The following is a 6,000-nucleotide window of genomic DNA, read 5'->3' as shown; positions in this document are numbered from 1 at the left end:
CAGAAGAAATGGTCTTACTTCTGTTTTCTAACACTGGATCTGTTCCCTTAGATAATGCAGTCAAAATCCTGTGCATGCTTGGAAAAGGCCATATCCACAAGTCTAAATTTACTGCTTCAAAACCAAATGTTATTATATTTTGCTTGGAATTAAAAAGTTTTGCAGATTCCCTATGTGAATTTAAAAGAAACAAAAAAGCAATTAAGACATTCCAGATATTAAATAAGATCATAAAAGATCACCTGTGAATAGAGATACAATGTTTAGATGAGATCTTTCTATCCCCCTACCTGAGGCATAACGAAATATATACATATATTTTTTTAAATTTTATTTCTGTTAAATTATATTCTTTATTTTTCTTTCTTTTTTTCTTTTTATTATTATTATTTTATTTTTAATGTATTTATTGTTTGCTCTATGTCCCTCGTACCAAGTAAGTTGTTCTTTTAATTGTTAAATTCAACTGTCAATATATGTTGTTGGATTGAATGTTTTTATTGAAGGATTTAAAAAAAAAAAAAAAAAAAAAAAAAAGAATCTCTCTCTCTATGGCTCTGGGTGGCGGTAATGCTGTCTCTGCGATCCGCCGTAAAACAACAAGAAGAAGATCCGCGGCATACGCCGTTAAAACAAGAAGAAGAAGAAGAAAAAGGATCACGCTGCATTGGTGTGGGAAGCTTCTTTGAATAAACACGGTATTTACAAGTAAAGGCATACATTTAATGAGCTATATAATGATGTATTTCGAGATGTCCAGCACATGTATGTTCATGCATTATGTAGTCACGTTGTTGTGTCAGTACAGTGTGAGAACAGATGCGTGTTACTTTCTAAGCTGCAGTGTGTCATTGTATTCAGTGAGGATATTTTACAGTAATTATGCATGGCCATATCAGTGTAAAATGAGTTTAATCGGTGTCAAGGCTTTATTTTACGAACAGTTTAAGTTCTATGCGACACGTTTTAAGTTAGGCAGAGTGGCGTGTGTTAGGATTTTTTTTGCAACCACACTTATTTTACAACGCCCTCTGTCATCATTTCAAAACAAAAGTTAATTGCAAAAATCAATGACAGCTGTAAGAACCAATAAAGCTTAGAACTTTGATCCTACTTTTTTTTATTTATTTTTTTTATCTCTGCAACAGATTTTTTGCAGCAATGATTTTGCATTTTCCATGGCCATACCTACAAATGTATTTGCAGCGTCCCTTTTAATCTGCATTTTAGGGTTTACACAACACAGTTTTCAAATGAAAACGGAAAACGTTTAATGTGTTGGCCGTTCATTTACACTACAACAGCGTTTTGGGGGCCTAAAAATGCAAGGACCGGAACACGCCCCTTCAGCTGGGACTGAGTGGCAGAAGAGCTGCTGCATGACTGGATTTAATAGGGGAAAACACAAGTAAAACAAATGGTAATCATTTTAAACTAAAGGTTGGACTCGATATAGTGATCCTTACAACTTACAATCCAGTGATCCATGGATATTTACATGCAGCCAGGCCTGGTTTTGTGTGTTTTTCGCTGCATTCACGCTGAAAACCAATGCTGCCTCTGTCTTTTTGCCACTCACGCCAACCGCTAGCCTGACAAGCATGGGCGTCAGTTTGGTTTGAAATGTGCTGGGGACAGAGATGCATTCAGAAGTGCATTTTCAGAAGTGCTGGGTACATTTTTTTTTCTCTTTCGCGCAGGTCATGTTTTGAAAGACTATGTCCTGCAGCTTACTAATGTAAATAAATAAAAATGTCAGATGAGAGACATATTGCGGGTCTTATAGCCTATCTTACTCATGCTGACGAAAGCGCCCCGCGAATTCTTTAATATTTTTCATTCATGCAATTTTTTTTACCACTTCATTATCAGAGTCCCACTGGAGCCCGTGTTTTTTTTATGCTCCCTATTACACATTAGTTACAGCCATTAAAATAGTTCAGTTTTGTTTTTAATGTCAAAGTAGATATATTTCGTTTTGTTTCTTTATTAAGTTAATTTAGAAACATGTTTAAAGCATTTAATGTTTGTTAAACTAAAGTTTTTGCTTTTTAAAGTGACGACCAAGCGGCCAGCGGCCGACAGTGAGTTAACCCAACACTTTAGCCTCTGAAATCAACACTTGACTTGTCTTGCTTATTAAATCCATAAAAAACACTTAAAGCATCGTTTAAACGTTTAGCCTATTATCACCACCATCACAGTAAAAAGGCATTTTTGACAAGATGAGGCAGACAGATCGCAACGGCGCGCGCAAACAAAACGGGCTACACAATCTAAACAAATAATTAAAAATAAAAAACATGCTGGTTGTCTTACCTTAGGCTACACCTCTCCGCGAAATGAATATATATCCGATCTTCAATTCCCGTGCTATATGCACATTTAACGGAGTTCATGTCAACGAAATCAACCGATATGAGTATTTTCTTCATCAGCTCTTTTCAACATCAAAGACCGCATTATGAGAACGAGCGACCTAAACACCGGTAAGAGCATTTAGTCTCATTAATTTTAATGAAGATAATTGTGCTTTTGAGCATCTAAAACTTAGCTTATTTTCAGTTTCACTTGTGGCAGTTTGCGTGTTGGCTTGCTTTACTCATTTGCGGCGATGCGTGTTGCATAGCGCCGTCCTATAGCCTAAAAAAGCCCGAAGCCCGGTCCGCGTCTGAGGTAGGCTATGACTGGAAAATTGGCCCGAAGCCCGGCCCTAGGGCGTAAAAAAGTCGGGGCCCGTCGAGCTCGGGCAGAAATGTAGGGCTCTACTTTGAGTAAGGCTGAAAGCGTCTTTCTTTTTATACATTTCTTGAATGTCTCAATTACAGTAGGCCTAGCCTATAGATAATTATGATATTTGTGGCTGCACCGGGGTCCGTCATTACGCTAAATCATGAGCGGTCCATGGCACCTGCTACCCATGGCTATTAAGAACTGTATAGGCTACATCAATCCATTACAACAATTTCGTGTTATGGGCACTGCCACTGATACAGGCAGCGGAAGAGCCTATTTTACGGAGCTTGCTTCTGCTTTTCAAACGTTTTTACAACAAAAGATGTCGTTAAAACGACATAAGATCTCGTATCATCCACAAAATAAGTGATTTTTTTTTTTACACGATTCTTACCCACAAACTTAAAAAAAAGAGTCTAAAGAGTTTATAACTACACAAAATATTTTGATTTTGGCCGTCAGCGTCCTGATCCATCATTGCACATCACACTCATCTACCTAATCTCCTTGAAGTTTACTTCCCGCTACTTTTTCCCTCTTCCTCCCGCCCGCGTCTTCTTCTTCTTCGATAGTAGCCTAAGCCAGTGTTTCCCAACTTTTTTCAGTCATTTTATCATACGTTACGCTAGGGGTGTAACGGTACAGATTGCTCACGGTTCGGTTTGTATCACGGTTTTAGGTTCACCGTTTCGGTACGGTTCAGTATTTGCTATGTTCAGGGAAAAAAGGACTACAGTCAAATAAAAAAAAAGAAAATAATAAGAACAAATCATTTATATACAAGCATCAGCACAAATAAATACTATCGAGCAAAGATACTAATAAAATAAACTATGCTTTTCAGGTTTTTCAGGTACGTCTAACATTAGTTTTCAGGTACAGAAATTGATCAAATGTAAAATAACATTGCATATTTGACTGTATAAATTAAAGATTAATGCTATTAAACTTACAAAAGCTATTCAATCAAGAGCAGTGAGTGATGCCCTTGTCTTTTGTTTGACATTAAACAGACAGCAGTAAAGGCTCCTGCCCCTTTAAGACCTCGGATATGCGTCGTCTTTTCTGGACTGTATAAAGTTTACTTAAGCCATAAACAGACTATGTCTGCTAGAATACTCATCAATATGGACATGTTGACATACTTTTTGCGTGAGTTTGTCCGTTCAAGAGCAAGACTTGAAAGAGAACTCAATATTTGCGCGCTGAGAGACGTGTGCGCGCTCTAGGATAAGTGCACTGTGCACAGACAAATTTTCTCACAGTGCGCGCGACTTCTCATTCGCGTCTTCTGGCACTAAAACAGATAGTTGCGTGTTCTGAGTTAACACAATCAGGACGTAAAAATACGGGATATTTTATGGGAAAATACTAAAACGGGAAGACAGCGGGAAAAGAGCTAAAATACGTGAGAAACCCGGAAAAAACGGGAGGGTTGACAGCTATGAATTGAGTGGAAAAAATAATATGTGTGTGTCAGCAATGCTTCACCGCAAAATTTAACTCGAGGTTTAAAAAAAAAAAAAAAAAGTGGTGGGTACAAAAGGACTCATGACGAAATCTGGTGGGTACGCGTCCCCCCCGTCCCCCCCGAAATCGACGCCTATGCTGACAAGCCAGACCCACAGCTAGATGTTGGGTCTGGAAACTCACCATTGACAGGGCTCAATCCGAGGGGCGGGATGAACGGCTGTCTTTCATATTCCCTCTGCACGCAATTGGATAGCGCCATGAGTGTCACAACCAACCAGTGCAAAGAAGAAGGTGAAGCTGAGCTAACGTTAGTTGATAGACTTTTGGTTTTTCCAGCTCTCAGGTCTACCGAGAGTTCTGAGACTACACTCGTGGCAAAATAAATGTTCTGCCGCTAGGGTGCGTTTAGATTTCTAGGCTACGTAACCGCAGTCACTCTGGCCGATGGTGGCGCCACGTGCATACCCTCTATTCACGCATGTGTATTACGTGTTCGTAGGGTGTTTCTTGACAAAGTGACAACGCCATCTACTGGCCTGGCATTCAAAATACAGCCTTTTTAGTAATTTTTGCAGATCAGTGTGAATGGGGATCATTTTGACAACGTTTTCGTCTGTTTTTAGTACATCGTTGTCGACTGTTTTTAGTACATCATTGTAGTGTAAACCTACATAAATTCAGTCAAGTTTGTGATATCGTTTTCCCTTTGCACTCCACTTTTCTGTGCGTTTCACTTCATGGCATTGTTTTCACATGGGGCGGAGTCAAGAAACTGGGGCGTATTCAGCTGGCCTGGGCACGCCCAGAGCCATAGAAAAAGAGAGTTGCGACACTCTTTGATCTCGCCGTCACGTGTTCATAGAGCTCTCAATAGTTCCAAACAACTGTCAATCTGTTTGAATAGGATTAAGCAGGATAGACAGCAGTTTCACTATATTTGCAGCAATTTCTGGCAAATATTAAAACAATATGTGCATTTTATTCTGGGGAGAGATAAAAAAGAGACAATGTTAATGTTTTTCTTGAGTGAACTGGTTATTTTATTTGGGTCATTTGAGGGCATGATTTTTCAGTGTTGAGTGTTGTAGCCAATCACAGGCATTTCTGTTGAAAATAATGACCTGTCATATATTTAATTTACCAGGAATGAGAATCCATATTGATCAAAAGAAGTTTTATACAGTCTCAAAACGCTGAATGAATTTTAGTGCAAGTTTACGTTTTACATGAATCTTCACATTATCTACAAATCCTCTCATCATAACAAACAAAGCACAGACACGATTTAAATAAAGATTTATTGTGAAGTTTAGTCAGAAGTTTTGGTAACACTTTATAATAACGTTCAGTTATTATTATAGAGAAGTCATTTATAAGTGGTTAGTTAATGATGAACTAATCATTTACAAAACATTAATTAATGATTATCAAGTGATATGCGAACAATTTATGGATGTTTTGTAAATTCCGTTACAAGTAATTTACAAGTGGTTAGTAAATATCACCCTGATATTATATTAATATATAAATATATATATATAAATATCACCAGCAGCCATATCACCCTGACGCCCAAGACTGGTTTCCCACTGAAGCTAAGCAGGGCTGAGCCTGGTTAGTACCTGGATGGGAGACCAACTGGGAAAACCAGGTAGCTGCTGGTAGAGGTGTTAGTGAGGCCAACAGGGGGTGCTCACCCTGTGGTCTGTGTGGGTCCTAACACCCCAGTATAGTGATGGGGACACTATACTGTAACAAGTCCTTCGGATGAGACGTTAAACCGAGGTCCTG

At 38.6% G+C, this 6,000-nt stretch overlaps 1 protein-coding gene across 4 annotated transcripts in view; it reads left to right on the top strand.

Annotated features, from left to right (window-relative positions):
• The first annotated feature begins 605 nt into the window (after positions 1 to 605).
• Positions 606 to 6,000, top strand: part of psip1a (PC4 and SFRS1 interacting protein 1a) — a 113,790-nt gene continuing 108,395 nt past the window's right edge. For 3 of the 4 annotated variants that reach the window (XM_079813027.1, XM_079813025.1, XM_079813023.1), the window contains exon 1: positions 606 to 698. The gene's annotated coding sequence lies outside the window, so the exon portion shown is untranslated. Of the gene's footprint in view, positions 709 to 6,000 lie in introns of all 4 variants that reach the window. The other variant, XM_079813024.1, reaches the window with a different exon arrangement.

The sequence above is a fragment of the Gobio gobio genome, assembly GCF_949357685.1.
Source record: "Gobio gobio genome assembly, chromosome: 3".
Taxonomy (NCBI): domain Eukaryota; kingdom Metazoa; phylum Chordata; class Actinopteri; order Cypriniformes; family Gobionidae; genus Gobio; species Gobio gobio.
The sequence above is the reverse complement of the archived record's forward strand: the minus strand, read 5'-3'. Positions and strand labels throughout refer to the sequence as shown.